The sequence below is a fragment of the Trichosurus vulpecula genome, chromosome 2, assembly GCF_011100635.1.
Source record: "Trichosurus vulpecula isolate mTriVul1 chromosome 2, mTriVul1.pri, whole genome shotgun sequence".
Lineage (NCBI taxonomy): Eukaryota > Metazoa > Chordata > Mammalia > Diprotodontia > Phalangeridae > Trichosurus > Trichosurus vulpecula.
In genome coordinates, this window is record NC_050574.1 from 69,017,087 (window position 1) to 69,033,768 (window position 16,682).

Here is a 16,682-nt window from a genome sequence, read left to right on the forward strand (position 1 = left end):
ACTAAGAAAAAGGCCTTTGATGTAATCCCCTATACATACAAAAAGACCAAACAACAGACCACTGGAAGTTCTGGATTAGAGCCAATGCCAAGTTGCCCCTATCCATCCTTCATAGTCCGTTTTATAGCCCCATTTGTGGAAGGGGGCAGGACATAGGGAATATGACAGTTTATCTTGTGTATCCCTTGTTTATACATTTGTGTTTTGTTGTCTCCACCATTAGACTGGGAGCCCTTTAAGGGCAGGGATTGCTTTTCGCCTTTCTTTGTAGCCTCAGTGCTTGGCATCATGCCTGGCACATAGTAAGTGCTTAATAAATGCTTGTTACCTGACTGATTCTATAGAGTTGGTAAGAAAAGCCATTTAGACCAGCCTTTCATTTTGCAGATGAGGAAACTGAGGCCCACAGAAGTTAAGTGACTTGACCAAGGTCATTCAGGTGTTAAATGACAGAGCCAATATTTTTAACTCACATCTTCTCTCTCTGAAGTTCTTTCCACTACACTCCTCCTTTTTAGAAAACCCAACGAGGAGCCATGGGTGAAAGAAGTCGCAGAGGGGCAGATATTGGCCCAGTGTACATACAGCAGTGGTGTGGGAGGGATTGGGTGGCCAAAGGAGGAAATGCCAAGTTACTCCCCCTGGCTGACCCCTATGTTCCTGTGGATTGGGCCACTTCTTCCTAAGCATTCCTCTGTCTTACCCTTTGGGCATGATGTTCTCTCTAGTCATTCCCTCAGGAAGGAGGGTTTCCCTTTCCCTCACAACCCCCTGGGAAGACAATGAGAAGGAGAAATGGTTGAGGGGTCACTTCTCATAGCCTCTCCAGCTCATCATAGCCTCTCCCCCAAGTAGCCCATTTGTCTAAGATCTGAATCCAAGCTTTCCTACTATTCTGGGATGTTATGTAAAATGAATCAATAATTCTCTTTTTGGTTCATTCTGAGGGTCCATGCCAGGAAATGCCCTCATATCCAAAAGAATCTCTTTCCTCTCTCTCTCTCTCTCTCTCTCTCTCTCTCTCTCTCTCTCTCTCTCTCTCTCTCTCTCTCTCTCTCTCTGTGTGTGTGTGTGTGTGTGTGTGTGTGTGTGTGTGTCTCTGTATCTTTCTGTCTCTCTCTCTCTCTCCCTTCGTTGGCTACATATTTCTTCTCCCTTTGGCACATTTGCGCGATACACATAGACAGTAATGCAATGGTTAACCACATTTATCTTAAGAGAAATCAGCTTTAAAACAATAGCAAAACAGAAAGCTCACAAACTCTTAGGAAATAAAGATTGGGGAACAGGATCATCAACAGAGAAAAGAAGAAGGAGGAGGAGGAAGAAAAGCATGGAGGAAGTGAGGAATCACCCATTCTGTTCTCAGCAGGAACAGTTCCAACAACCCTGAGTCTGTTTCAAGTGGTTTCTTCATAGCCTGGTCCTTGCCTTGGTGACTCAGTGTATGCTCATCATAGCTCCTGGGCTGGCCCTTCTCATGCTGAGCTGATCCAGTGGCAGCTGTGTCCGCTCCCTTCCCCCAACCCACCATCCTCTCTTGTCCTGCTCCACCATGATCCTCCTTGCTCATTCTCCCCCATTAGGACTGGAAGGCCACATCAGTCCTAAGGTAGAACTCACCCTCTGGCAGGGGGTGGAGGGTGGGGTTAAGGATAGGAACACAGGGAGGGTTTCAGTCCTTACCAGCATCCATATATCCTCGGCAATCTTAAGGTGTTACATTAGGAAAGGTTTCTTAACAGTTAAAAGTACCCCCAAGGTGGAATGGACTGCTGGAGAAGTAATGAGTTTCCCCATCACTGAGATCTTCAAGTGGAGGCTGGCTGACTGCTTCCCAGGAGCATTTTAAAGAGAATCCTTGCTTAGGGACTAGAGGTTGGACTATGCAGTGTTTCTTAAAGTGTGGGTTACAACCTACAGTTTAAGAAGCATTGAAGGGGTCACAGTGGAAAAAGTTTAAGAAACCCTGGAGGCCCTCTGAGGTCATTTCTACCTCCTTAAAGAGAATTTCCACTAGTGTGCCATTTCATATAAAATTACTTTGAGATATGTACATATATATATGTGTATGTGTGTGTATATATGTATGTGTGTATTTATGCGTGTATACAGACACACACATATACATACACACACCAATGATATGGGTCACGTCTTTTGTCTTTTGCCAAATGTACGCTTGCCAAAAAGGTTATTTTAGAAGAAGCAATACAAGGATACTCTCAAGGTCTCTTAAAGAACTTTGGAATTGATTGTATGACATGGGAGACACTACAGGTCCGCTCAGCATGGTGTGACCGCATCAGAGAAGGTGCTGTGCTCTATGAACAAAGCAGAATCGAAACAGCTCAAAGGAAATGTGAGATGTGCAGATTTAGAGAATCCGACCGAAATGTCCATGTGGACTATTTGTGTCCGACCTGTGGTAGAGCATTCCGAGCTTGTGTTGGTCTGATCAGCTGCAGACTGGACACACTGTAACTTGACTCTAACATAGTGGGGTCATTTTGGTCCTTATTGAGAAGGAAGGACAACAACCAACCAACCAACCAATATGCACCAATATTGATACATGTATGTATGTATATATTAATATCAATGTATGTACAAATAAACCCACATGTATACATGTACATATCCATGTATATGTGCACATGTGCTTATATGTGTGTATATATGTATTTGCTTGTATGTGAATATGCTGTTTCCCCATTTGGATGCAAACATCTTGAGGACAGGGACCATCTTGCTTTTGTGTTTGTGCCCCCAGCACCTCACACATGGTAAGTGTTTAATAACTGCTGGTCGATTGATGGGTTGATTGATCCCATGTGTTATGGGCAGATGTTCTATAATGTTCTAGACAGAGCCTGTGTGTGAGAAGAGCTGGTCTAGTGTGTTTGCAGATACACTGCTGTCTGCTTTAATACATGGCAGCTGGTAATGGTGATTACATCATTATTATGATTGCAGGGTTGGAACTACATTGTTGAGACCACAGGTCTTCCCCAGTCCTTGCCATAGTGTGAGTCTGTGGAAAGCAGCGGGGTGAAGGGAGAGCCTTCCTTCCTCACTCCCTGCACCTCTAGGAGGTCAGTCAGTCCATTAGAATGGGATGCACCCCTGAAGGAGCCTCCAGGGATTCTCTGTGCACATCATTCTTGCAGTAGAGGGAGTGGTATGGTGGTGGATAAGAACACTGGACTTGAAGTCATAAAGACTTGAATTCAAATCCTCTCTCTGATCCATGCTGGATGTGTGATCTTGGGGAAGTCATTTATCCTCCCACTGTCCCAGGCAACTCTCAGACTCTGAGTTTAGGGAAGGGGGTTGATGGGAAAACTGCAAATTGTAGAGAAGGTGCTGACTTGTACTGGGAGAGGAAGTTCTTCATAGGAATCTCCCTACTCTGATGAAATCACAAGTCTGGTTAAAAAAAATTAAACATTAAAAAAAACACTTGACTAACAATGTTGTAAGAAACAAATGCAAAAGTATCTGCAAAGTTCAAAGGACTATGTGCATCCCATGGGGAAGAGTAAGGGGTACATAACAGAGGAGGTAAGGTTCCATCTTGTGCAATGTGTCTGTGCCTGTTAGCCCATTACAAAGTATGAAGAGGTTTCCCTGATGGAATTGAAAGGACAGCTTGCCTTTGGTGGGTCAAAGGTTGCCCATGTCCCTGGTGACTTTTAAAAAGCTAAACTTGCCAGCCCTGGACACACAATCAAAGTAGTTGAGGCAGGGAGCAGCTTTATGGAGCATGACACCAGTGTCCCTACCTAAGGGCAGCAAGCAGTGATGGGATTTCTCTCTTCTCTCCCCCTACCATCAGTTATGGCTAAGCCATAGAGAGGAGCAGACCCAGGGAGCAGAGCTGAGACATGCCCAGCAGAAAGACTGTGCCCATCAGGGAGCAGCATGAAGGCTCCATAAGAAGGGAGGGGAGGAGCTCTGTCTTCAGCCCTTGGGGGTGATGCTCCCTGAAGCTGCTTCTGCTCCCAGGAATCAGTATTATGTCTTCCTAACTCCACACCAAGCTGCCATTGCTGATGGGGCTGAGGAACAAATCCCGTTCCTCCATGATGCCCTCCACATTCCCCAGAGCTGCCGGCCCCTGCTGCTTAACTTTTGTAAAGGCCACCAGCCAGTCCTCAACTAGCCAGTGGCACACTGCCCTTCCAGTTTCATTGAGAAGCCTCTTTGCACCTTGTAAAGGGATTGACACAGTATACACGTTGTAAGATCTGTTTTCTGCCCCTTATTTTCTGTGATCATTTTACCTGGGCTGAGCAGCACAGGGAAGCAATACCCCACACTGCGCACATTTGAACTACCCATCTATCCTATCCATAAGTCTGGTTGTGTTGAATCAAACCTGGAGTTGGTGCATGGAGATCTGGGCTAGAATCCTGCCTCCAACATGGAGTCAAGTTAAAACCAACCTTCATTAAGCACCTACAATGTACCAGATTCTTTGCTAAGCACTTTACAAATATTATTTATAACCCTGAGAGGTAGGTGCCTTTTGTTGTTGTTCAGTTGTTTCACTTGTATCCAACTCTCTGTGACCCCATTTGGGGTTTTCTTGGCAGAGATACTGGACTGGTTTGCCATTTCCTTCTCCAGATCATTTTACAGATGAAGGAAACTGAGGCAAAGAAGGTCAAGTGACTTGCCCAGGGTCACACTGCTAGTAAGTATCTGAGGCCAGATGTGAATTCAGGAAGAGGAGTCTTCCCAACTCCAGGCCCTGTACTCTATCTACTATGCCACCTAGGTGCTCATTTTACAGTTGAGAAAACTGAGGCAGACAGAGGGTAAGTGAGGTGTCACCCAGCTAGTGTCTGAAGCTGAACTGGAACTCAGATCTTCTTGACTCAAGGCTCAGTGATGGATCCACTGCCCCACCCAGAGGCCTATGTAAATAGTACTGTAAATAGCTCTGATGGCAGTTTCCCTCCCTTGAGTTTTCTCCCTCCCAGGTCTTGAGTACTGCCCACGCAAACGCTAGCACAGACCTAACTTCCAAAAGAGAAAATCTACTTTTTTAATGAGACAAAAAAAGTCATTGGGTCATAGGGTTAGAGTTGGAAGGAACCTCACAGGCCATCTAATCCAGCTCCTTATTTTCAGACCCAGGGCCATTAAACGACCTTCTCCAGGTCACAGGTCATCAGTAGAAGGACACAAGCTTTTATTAAACGCTGAGCGCTTGACAAATATCATCTTAGTCAGTCCTCACAACACTACTGGGATGTAAGTGCTGTTATCATCTCTATTTTACAGATGAGGAAACTGAGGCAAACAGAGCCTAAGTGACTTGCCCAGAGTCACACAACCAGTAAGTATCTGAGTCAGACCCAGCTCTATCCAATGTGCCACCAGCTGCCTCTCTGCCAGAGCTAGGATTCAAACCCAGGGCCTCTGGCTCCAAAACCAGTGTTTTTACCACCCGGATATCCCTATTCTTCATCAGACCCACTGTCGATACTGGTTTTGGAACCTAATGGAAAGACAAGACTGGGCTGGAGCCCCTACTTTACCACTGAAATGGAAATAAAATCCCCTTTCCTCTGAGGCAAGTATTGTTCTGAAGCTGTTTTTGCCCTGGGCCCCTTTTTAGAGTAATATCATTAAATGCATAAAATAAAATCTATAGGATTACAAAGAAAGCCAGAGATGAGTGAAAACAAAGATGTCATTTTTTCCTATCCAGGTTCATGGACCTGCTGAAATCTGTTTGTGGAATCTTTGGCAGTTCTAAAACATAGCACTGGATCAGGCAGCTAGAGATTGACGTAGTACCCAGAGCCTGGGCTTGGAGTTAGGAAGACCTGAGTTCAAAAGCTACCTCAGACACCTTCTAGCTGTGTGATTTTGACAACATCCTCTCACTTCTCTCAGCCTTAGGAGTGTGGACTCATTGGCCTTGAAGGACCCTTCTGGATGTAAATCTGGGACCTCGGGTCCTTGTAGCCCAGAAGTCCATGTGTAAAGGAATTCAATCAGGCTTCATCACTACTGGCTCTGGGGCCTTTGTCAAGTCTGCAGGGAGTCCAGAAATAGCAGAACACTTCCCGGCTGGCTTGAAGAAGGAGGGGCATCACCACCAAAGTAGCAGGCACTGCTGAGTTGCCATGGGAATGCCCTTTTGGAAACAAGAATTTGCTTTAGGTTTGGTATTCACTATGTGACCAGAGGCAAGTCCCTGCCCCTTCTGCTCCTCATCGACTGAGCTGCAAGTGCCCTTTAGAGGGCATCAAGTCCTAACCTCTCATTTTACAAAATGACAAAGCTGAGACCCTAGTGACTTGTCCAAGTTGCAAAGAGAAGATTTGAGCCTGAGTCCTCAGACTCCAGGTCCAGTACATGTGCGATTGTGCCATGCTGCCTCAGTTTCCCCATCTGTCAAATGAAGGAATAGGACAAGATCTGGGTCTCTTAACCTTTCTTGAATCCCAGATCTCTTTGGCAGTCTGGTGAAACCTATTGTATATGTAGAGCCTATATCAAATTGCATGCCGTCTTGGGATGGGGGAGGGGAGAGATGGGGAGACAATTTGGAACACAAATTTTGGAAACTAAAAATAAATAAATTAATTAATTAATAAAAAATAAGGAAACCTTTTAAATGCATAAAATAAAATACAGAGGAAACCAATAATACTTAAATGCAGTTATCAAAATATTTTTAAAACAAGTTCAAGGACCTCAGGTTGAGAACCCCTAAACTAGATAATTTTAATTCCCATTCAACTCTGATATTTGGTGACTGTGATAACCCTGACCTGAAAGTTACTACTGCAAAGAGAGACATTTGGACTCTTTTCAGGGAATGCCCAGTGAGAAGCTCAGTGTCAAGGGGAACAGCAGAAAGAGGGCCTTGCCCATGTCCCTGGTTATACAGTTTCTTTTCCCCTAGACTCTCTCTCCCAAAAGTCTTTCCTAGATTTTCTGGGACAATCCCAGTTTCAACAGCAACAACGACAAAATGGACACAAAGCTTTGCAAAAGAAAGATCCTTTGTCAGACCCATGCGGGCACTGGGATTTGGTACAGTAGAAAGAGGATTTGGGTGGGGTTGGAATCAGGAAGGTCTGGGTTGGAATCCTGGCTCAGCAGCTTCTTTTCTATGTGGCTCTGAGTAAACAACTTCCCCCTCTGGGCTTTGACATGTTGAGGGTAATACTCAATGACCTCCCAGGGCCCTTCTAGCTCTGGCATCATGATTCCGTCACCGCATTCTTGAGTCTTGTCAGCCAATTGGTTCTCTGATTTGCCACACTATGAAGTCAAATTCAAAATTATTTCTCAAGTCCTTACTCCATGTCTAAGTGAACAGGGGGTAGACTAGGGACGGGGAATGGGAAGGAAGAAAGCAGATCTGGTTCCTACCCCCTAAGGCAGGGACTCTTCACCTTTAGGTATCATGGTCAATATGGAAGAACCTATGGATTCCTGAGAATTCTGTTTTTAAATAATTGAAGGAAATGGTAAATTTCAATTAAAGGTTAATAAAAATAATGATGCCATTTCTTTCCTAATCCAAGTTCAGAGACCCCCTGAAATTTATCAATAGCAAGTAGCCCTAGGACCCCAAATTAAGAATCCCTGCGGCAAAGACTTAGAGTCTAGATGGGGAGAAGACTTAAACACCCTCAAATAGGTCTATGTTTTTTTTAATGAAGCCAAGGTCTCCTGTCCTAAGGACAACAGCTCAGGGTCACCAAGTCACTAGGCTCATATTTTAGAGGGATCTGAGATGATTCTAATAACCACAGCAGAAATAATAAAAATGTTTTCACATATTCATTTATTATAATAAATTAATATATCATCTATTAGATATTCACATATTATAATAAATATATTATATATTATGATAAATTAATAGATTCAATGTTTATTAGATATTCATGTATGTACATATATTTATATATAATATTTTATTTAACTGCAAGAAGCACTTATTTTATCTACACATGTAATAATCTGTTGTTGTTCAGTCATTTCAGCTGTGCCCGACTCTGTGTGACCCCATATTGGTTTTCTTAGCAAAGATATTGGAGTGGTTTGTCAATTCCTTCTCCAGCTCATCTTATAGATGAGGAAACTGAGGCAAAGAGGTTTAAGCGCCTTGCCCAGAGTCACACAACTAGTAAGTATGTGAGGCTGGATTTGAACTCAAGTATTCCTGACTCCACTCTCTGTGTTTTGTCCACTGTACCACCTAGCTATATAAACTGGATAATCACATGAACCAAGACCTTTTCGATTTAAAATTCATCAAAAAATGAGAACTTTCATTTTAAGATAATAATGATAAAATATAGTAACAGCTGACATTTATAAAATGCTTTAAGGTTTGCAAAGCACTAGATACAGATTATTTTTTTGATCCTCACAATCACCCTGGGAGGTAGGGGTATTATTCCCATTTTCCAGAAAAGGAAATTGAGGCTGAGAAGAGGTAAAATAACTTGCCCCAAATCACATGGCTGGTGAGTGTCTAACACAGGATTTGAACTCCAGTCCCTCATGATGCCAAAGCCGGTGTACGTTCCACATGTGTGGTCTGAGGACAGCTGGTGGTCCCCCAAGCCTTTTCAAGGGATGTGTGAGGTCAGAACTGTTACATAATAATACTAAGATGTTCCTTTTATTTTCTAATACTGTAAATATTGACAGATAAAACCCACATAAGCAAAAACTCTTGGCGGGGGCGGGGGGGTTGATCAACAATAATTTTTTAAGAATGTTGTTTGTGACCCGAGATGCAACGCCTTGAGAATACCTGACTCCTCCCCAGCCTTGCTGCCTGACTTTCTTTCCACAGCTCCAAAGCTAGCCAGTGTCGTCCCTTCTTGGCTCCTGGCTGGGGAGAGAGCCTGAGTATTCCCTACGTTCTGACTGAGGCTGGCCTCTGAAAGTGTTCCCTGCTCCCTGGGGGAGTTGTCATCTGCAGTTCAGGACCACTAACAGCAAGGCCTGAGCTGCCCCATTCTGAAGCTCAGATCTAGAAGAGATCGAGATCATCCAGACCGAGCATTTTCCCAGACATTATCTCATCCTAGCAACCCTAAGAGGCCAGTTGTGCAGGGCTTAGCCTCATTTGAAAGATGAAGAAACCATCAGAGCGAGGAGGTCACTTGACTATGGTCACATAGCTAGTCAGCATGCAGGGAATAGGGCTGGGGCATCCCCGACCTCCAGCACGGGGCCGTGTCTAATTCACTCTAGTGAATTATGAAACATGTTAGCAAATGCAAGAGTGTAGATCCAGGAACCTCTGGGGCCATCTGGTCCAACCCTCTCGTTTTAGAGGTGATGAAACTGAAGCTTGGGCGGGGGGTGGGGATGGTGGAATGTAGTTTGCTCAAGGTGGTTCCTAGCAGAAGAGCTGGGATTCAAACCCAAATCCTTGGACTCTAAATGCAGGGCTGTTTCCCCTGGACCACAGATATTTCAGTACCAAGATAGTTTCCAAGTGCTGAGGAGAGCCTGGTATAATTGGAGTTAGGTTTGATTAATCAGGGAAGATTTCCTGGGCAGGATGTAGGAGGGGGAGGGAAAAGCATCACTGTACCACATGAATGTAAGAGTGGTTTGCGTATGCCTGTATGGGTACATGTTGTCTCCTCCATTAGAATGTAAGCTTCCTGGGGCAGGAATGCTTTGGTTTTGTCTTTGCATTCTCAGTGCCAGGCACAGTGAGACCTTAGTCAAGTCATTTAACTTTTGGTTTCTGTTAAGAGAGAAAGAGAGAGAGAGAGAGAGAGAGAGAGAGAGAGAGAGAGAGACCCTCCAGGTTCTCAAGTGCAGCCCTTTGACTGAATCCAAACTTCACAGAAGAAATTCCCTTAATAAAAGGACTTATTCTGTGAAACTTATACTCAGTCAAAAGGCTATACCCAAGGACCTAGAACACCACATGTGGCCTTGAGGCCACAGGTTCCCCACTCCTGAGATGGACAAATAGAGATAGAAAGATAGAGGTACATGAACAGAGATATTGATAGATGACAGAGATAGACAGATAAATAGAGATATAGAAGATGGATATATATATATATTTAGATATAGATAAATGATAAAGGTAGATGGATAAATATGGGTATGTAGAGAGGTATACATATATAGAGAGAGGTGCATAGATTATGAGATGGATATATATTTAGACAGATATAAATGATAGAGGTAGCAGGATAGACACATATAGAGATAAAGAGAAAGGCAGAGACTTTAGGCATATAGATAGGTGATAACTGGATAGAGACTTCGAGAGAGGGGATGGAGAGATAAGGAGATTGGATAGACAGGCGGATAAAGAAGTTTTTAAGCACTTGCCATGTGCCAGGCATTTATCTCTAAAATGGGGGTACTAATGCTTTTGAGAAAGCGCCTGACAATCGTTAAAGCCATAGAAATGTTTCATTTACATGACTGTCATCCAGAAGGGCATGTAGCCAGTGGGGCCAGGGCTTGGGGTAGAACCTCGATCCAAGAGTTGGGTGCCCTGCATAGAGACCCTGCTGTGTCTTTGGAGGTCGCACTTGTTTTAGCTTCTCTAGTAAGTGATGGTGTTGTTTTCACAGGTGGACCTAACCTTGCTGCTGGCAGAGAATGCACACGTCCAGGAGCCCAGGAAATACATCTTGCTGTAAGCCATCTCAGTTTTTCTTCACTGCTGCCAAGCCAAAGGGTTACTCTGTCCTCTGGCCCGAGCAGGGAAAAGAGAGGAGTTGGGGTTTCTCCTCTAGGATTCTTTCTGCTCAGCCTAAGAGTTGTGGCCAGCATTGTTCCAAAGTCTTCCTAGTTATGTTCCCTCCCCCCACCAAATCAGGGCCAGGTAGTTAAGGCCTTTCCCCAGCTGTCTCCATGTTCTGTGTAACAAAATTATAGAGATGAGGGCTGCAAAAAAGATGTCTTTATCAGGGTCTCCCAATAGTGATTTTGATTGTTTTCTCCCCATTTTGAATTATAAGACATACCTGTTAGTGAGGAGAAAAAAGTGCTCCTATGTATGACAATCAACCCATCAACACTCAGTCAATGAGCATTGATCAAAAGCCTTCTATGTGCCAGGTACTTAGCTCAGCACTAGACAGACCTGTGAGGGGCAGGGTCCTCAAGTGTGGCCTTTTGACTTGAGTCCAAGTTTTATAGAACAAATCCTTTCATTAAGGAGATTTGTTTTGTGAAGTTTAGATTTGGTCAAAGGGATGCACTTGAGGACCAAGAGGGCCACATGTGGCCTCAAGGTCACAGGTTCCCCAACCCTGCCCTAGACCAATCTGTGAGGGGCTGGAAGGCCAGTGTGTGAGAGGACTCACAATTGAGAGACAAGGTGGCTACATGTGAATAAAAGGACAGTCAACTGACAATCAGTCAAGAACCTCTTATTAAGCACCTACTATGTGTCAGGCACTGTGCTAGGCACTAGACATACCAGTGAGGTATAGGAAGGACATGTGTATGATCAGACACACTTTTGAGGGTCATATGTATGAGAAGACAAGAAGGTCTTCAAACCTCACCCTTCTCCCATATGCCCAATTATTACATTCTATCCAATCCATTTATAAACCATGTTAATATGCCATGCACTGTGCTAGACCAGCTGGAACACCAAGGCAAAATGTCATCTCAGCCACCTGCCCATCAGCTCTCCATCTTCAGTCACAGATCCATGCTTACTCTCTTTTCAGCTGTGTGGATAAATGTTTATTCTTGTGAGTACACATTTATTGTCATTGAGTCATTTCAATCACATCCTACTCTTTGTGACCCTATTTGGGCTTTTCTTGGCCAAAATACTGGAGTGGCTTGCCATTTCCTTCTCCAGCTCATTTTACAGATGAGAAAACTGAGGCAAACGGGGTGAAGTGTCTTGTCCTGGATCACACAGCTAGTAAGTGTCTGAGGCCTGATTTGAACTCAGGTCTTCCTCATTCCAAGTCGAGTGCTCTATTCACTATGCCACCTAGTTACCCTAGATTAAAATGTAGTTGGGAAATGTTTACAAAATTTGAACTCACAAAGATGAGTTTTCCTAACTTTAGGCTCAGCACTCTATCCAATGGGCCACCTAGCTGGCCTATGAATACATATATATGTACATGACTGGGAGACCTTTCCTTATAGTAATTCTTCATCTGTGATCTTTTTTTAATTGATAACTATATTTCAATATAATTGGTTTCCTTTGTCATCCTATGTATTTTATTTTATGCATTGAAAACCATTTTTGAGAAGTGGTTCATATGCTTTACCAGACTTCCTGAGAGAGCTGGGACACAGAGAAGATTAAGGATCCCTGTTTCCTGCAGATCATCTCTCAAGGTGAAGGTCAGTGTGGTTGGAGCCACTCACTTCAGTGTCTATAGAAATGAGACAGAACAGCTTCAGTTTGTTGAAGGTCTGAATGAAGCCCCCAGCTCTGGCCACTGTCCTGGGTGGTAATGTCTCCATTTAGGGGAGTGCACTTTGGCAGCTTGAACTAGGTGTGAGTGCCCCCATTAAATATAAGTAAATTCCCTTTGTGAATGTTGGTACTCTGACGCCCTCCATAAGATGGCCTCCGTGACCCCCCGGCGGATGATGCCAGTCACATTTCCATGGGCAGTGTGCTATAGACACTTCGCCTCACTCCTTAACCCCCCACACATACATACACCTGAGAACCCACAGGATGGAGCCAATGAAGCCACTTCTGGAGACACAGAAAACCCTGGAGAGACTTCCTGAGACATGATGCCTGCTCCCACACATGGGGAGAGACTTGCTCCTATTTCTGGCTCTTTGTCTCATAATCCAATTCGCTTAAAACTGTACTCAGCAGAATAATGGCACCTTGTCCTGTCCATCAGCTATTCTAGAAATTCTTACAGACCTAAGTAGATTGTTGGAACATATTAGAGCTAAAAAGGGCCTTGGGATAGAGAGTGTCAGAGCTAGAAGAGACTAGATATAGACAGGGCAATTTTGGGTTTAACCAGATCAAGACTCGAGCAATGGGAGGACCATGAAAGGTAGGTCCTGTAGGTAATATCCCCATTTTACAGATGAGGGAATTGAGGCTCAAAGTTTTATGACTAGATTATGGTCCCATATCTAATGAATGACAGAGGTGGGATTTTGGTTCTCTCCTCACTCCATGACCTTCCTCCTTTCTGCCCTATCAGGATTCCTGCTACATCAGGACCCCGCAAGGTGACCAGGATAGCGAATACTACACCCTAACCCTCCTGAGGAAAGAGGCACAATTCAAGTTGTGATCCTCTGAGATTACCTTACATTTACACTATATCTTATAGGTACATAGTTATTTACATATTGTGTCTCCAATTAGGGTATAAGTTCCTTGACAACAGGTACCATCTTTTGGCCTTTTTTGTATCCCCAGTGCCTAGAACAGTGCTCAATAAATGCTGCCTTCCACCCCTCCCCTCCCCTAGATAGTAGTAATGACAATAGTGCACATGTCTAGATCTGTAGAGGAATGGATGGAGGCTACCCATCCCCCTCTCCACTACTTCCACCTCACCTACACATGGTATGGTTTGCCCTTTTCTTTCTTCACAACCACACTTGGAGGATGAGAGTATAAGAAACACATCCATTTTACAGATGAAGAAACTGACTCAGTGATCACATTGCAATAAGAACCTGGGTTTGAAGGACAATAACTAAGATCCTGAAGTGGCACCAAGAGCATCAAAATGTCATCTTTATTTCCACTAACTTTTGGGTTCCTGTGTATTTTGCTTTATACACTTAACAATATTGCTCCAAGAAGGGGTCCGTGGGCTTCCCCAGGATGCCTGAGGGGATCATGGCACACACAAGAAGGGTGAGATCCCTTATTTTAAGGAGCAATTGGAGATGAAATGACCCTCCTGATCATGTGACCAATCTGTATCAGGGGTGAGACTTGAAACCAAGTATCCCAGTCTTTGAATTCAGCAGAGGTCTCTAACCAGTAAGCCACGCTTTCTCTCAAGCACGGTTACTATTGTAACATTTTTTCAGGTGATTTTGCATGTGCTGCTTCATTGCTGGGGGTTAATGATGTTCCCTGGAAGAGAAGAGGCTAGAATTCTCTATGTAGATGGCAGCTAGGTGGCTCAGTGGATAGGGTACTGGACCTGGGATCAGGAAGACGAGTTCAAATCTGGCTTCAGACCCTTAGTAGTTGTGTGATCCTGGGCAAGTCACTTAGCCTCTGTTTGCCTCAATGTTCCCTCTATTAAATGGACATAAATAACAGTACCTGCCTCCCAGGATTAAATGTGGGGATTGAATGAGGCAATATCATCACCATCATCAATCATTACCTGGTCTTCAGCATCATGACAAGGCGCCATTCCAGGGGACCAAAAGACAAATGTTATTGAGGACCTCGATTGCAATACTGACTCTGCCTCCTCCTAGCTGTGTGACCCTGGGCAAGTCACTTAACCTGTTTGCCTCAGTGTTGCCACTCTAAAATGGGGATAATAACAGTACCTCCCTCCCAGGATCAAATGTAATATTGATTCTACTTCCTCCTCGCTGTGTGACCTTGGGCCAGTCCCTTCCCCTCAGGTCTTAGCATCCTGGTCTGTAGAATGAAGGGGTTGGACTCAGATGTTCTCTGAGGCAGTCTCTTCCAAACTGAAATCCTAAGCTCCCATGGATCTGGGTGTTGCGGCTCATGTGCCACACTCTCCTCCTCCAGGCTGGCTGCCTTATTCCTTCCCCTGTGCCTGCTTCTGTGTAAAGAATCTTCCAGCCCTCTCTTGAGCCTGATGGTAACAGCTCCCGTCCTCTTCATCCTCACAGAGTCCTTCAGGCATGCGGTCTCCAACTGCCCCCGGCCCAGAGGAACCAAAGGCAGGGACCAGGTCGTGACCCATGGGCGTAAGTTCCATCTATCCATCAGTCGATCAATCAGTAAGCATTTCTTGAGTGCCAGTAATGAGCCAGATGCTGTGCTGAGGGCTGGACAGATAAGTGCCAAGGATGAAGCCAGCCCTGCTCTCAGTGAGCTTATAGTCTGTCAGAGGAGATAATGTGTACATGTAAAACACACAGACTACATAGAAAGAAAACCAAAACAAAGTAAGCACAAGCTACAAATACATGGTAGTTTGTAGGGGGAGGGAGGGCACTGGCAGCTGGGGAGGCCAGGAAAGGTTTCACATAGAAGGTGGCATTGGAGAAAAAAGACGTGCTGTAAGGTGGAGGGGAGGAGGGAGGGCCTTCCAAGCATGGAGAACTGTTAGGGCAAAGATCTAGGGGGAGAAGATGGGATGAATGGAGGGAACAGCACTGGGCTGGATAATAGAGTGCCAGATGTGGAGTGATGGTCAATGGGGCTGGAAAGGAAAGGAAAGCTGACCCCCCAGCATGCCATACTCTTGTCAGTGAAGCTCTCATTGCATGCTGCTCTGGGCGGCTGACTGCTCCCTTCCCCACCCATATGCCAGGCCCTCATCAGGGTAGCCCTGAGCCCTGCCTCTTATAAAGCCATGCCTGTGGGGCTTCCTCTGCCACGAGCTCTGCTGATGAGAGCAGGACTCTAAACTTTAGAAAAATAGGGTTCCAAATCTGGCCAACTGGCTCACCCTGAGACTCACCCCAGCTCTGCTCCTACTGAGCTGTGTGATCTTGGTCAAGTCTCTTCACATATCTGAGTCTGTTTCCCCATCTCTATAATGAGGAGGATGGATTTTTCAGTCTTTTGTGTGCCTCTCAGTCTCGATTCACAGATCCTAAGGCTCCTTGGGGGTTCTAGGAGTCTGGGGGTGAGATTAGGGGGACGTGTGGGGGCAAAGCCACCATTATAATAATGGCAGCTCTGGTTTCTATAGTGCTTTAAGATTGGCAAAGCACTTTTCCTATGTTATCTCTTGCAATCCTTACAATAATCCTGTGGGGTGGGTGCTATTATTATCCCCATTTTTCAAATATAGAAACTGAGGCTAAGAGGTTAAGGGATTTGGCCAGGATCACACAGCCAGTAAGTATCTTATGCAGAAGTGAACCCTGGCTAACTCCACCTGGACCAATGGGTGGGAAGGAAGACAGTGTGGTGGTTTTCATTGTCCCCAACTCTCCCAGCAATGTATAAGTCACTCATGTCAAAGCCAGTGGGGGCTGGGAGGAGAGGAAGGGATTTTGGCAGGAGAAGGCAGACAATTGAGGGTTTCCTATTGTATTTGTGATGGTTGTGGTGGACAACAGTTTATAAAAACAAAGTCATAACTTCCAGACTCTTTTACAGATGCTACAATAACTTCTTTTTTCCTTCCCCCCACCCTCCTTCTCTCTCTGGTGTGTTTGTTTGTGTGTCTATGTGTATGTATTATGTCCATGTCCCTAAATGTATTTGTGAATATTGTGATGTGTGTGTGTCTTTGTGTGTGCTGTGCATGGCATGTGTATATGTATACCTTTGGCATATGTGACATGATGGGTATGTGTTTTGTGTGATGTGTTATATCTATATGGTATGCATTTCCTCGGTGTGATGTATGTGTGGTACATGGTTCTGTATATGTGGTATGTATGATACGTGTGGTGGAATGTCTGCATGGGATCTGGGTGTGATGTGTGTCTGGATATGTTTGTGTCTGTGGAATATACATGTGCATACATGTTTGCCTGTGTACATTGTGGATCCTATGATTCCA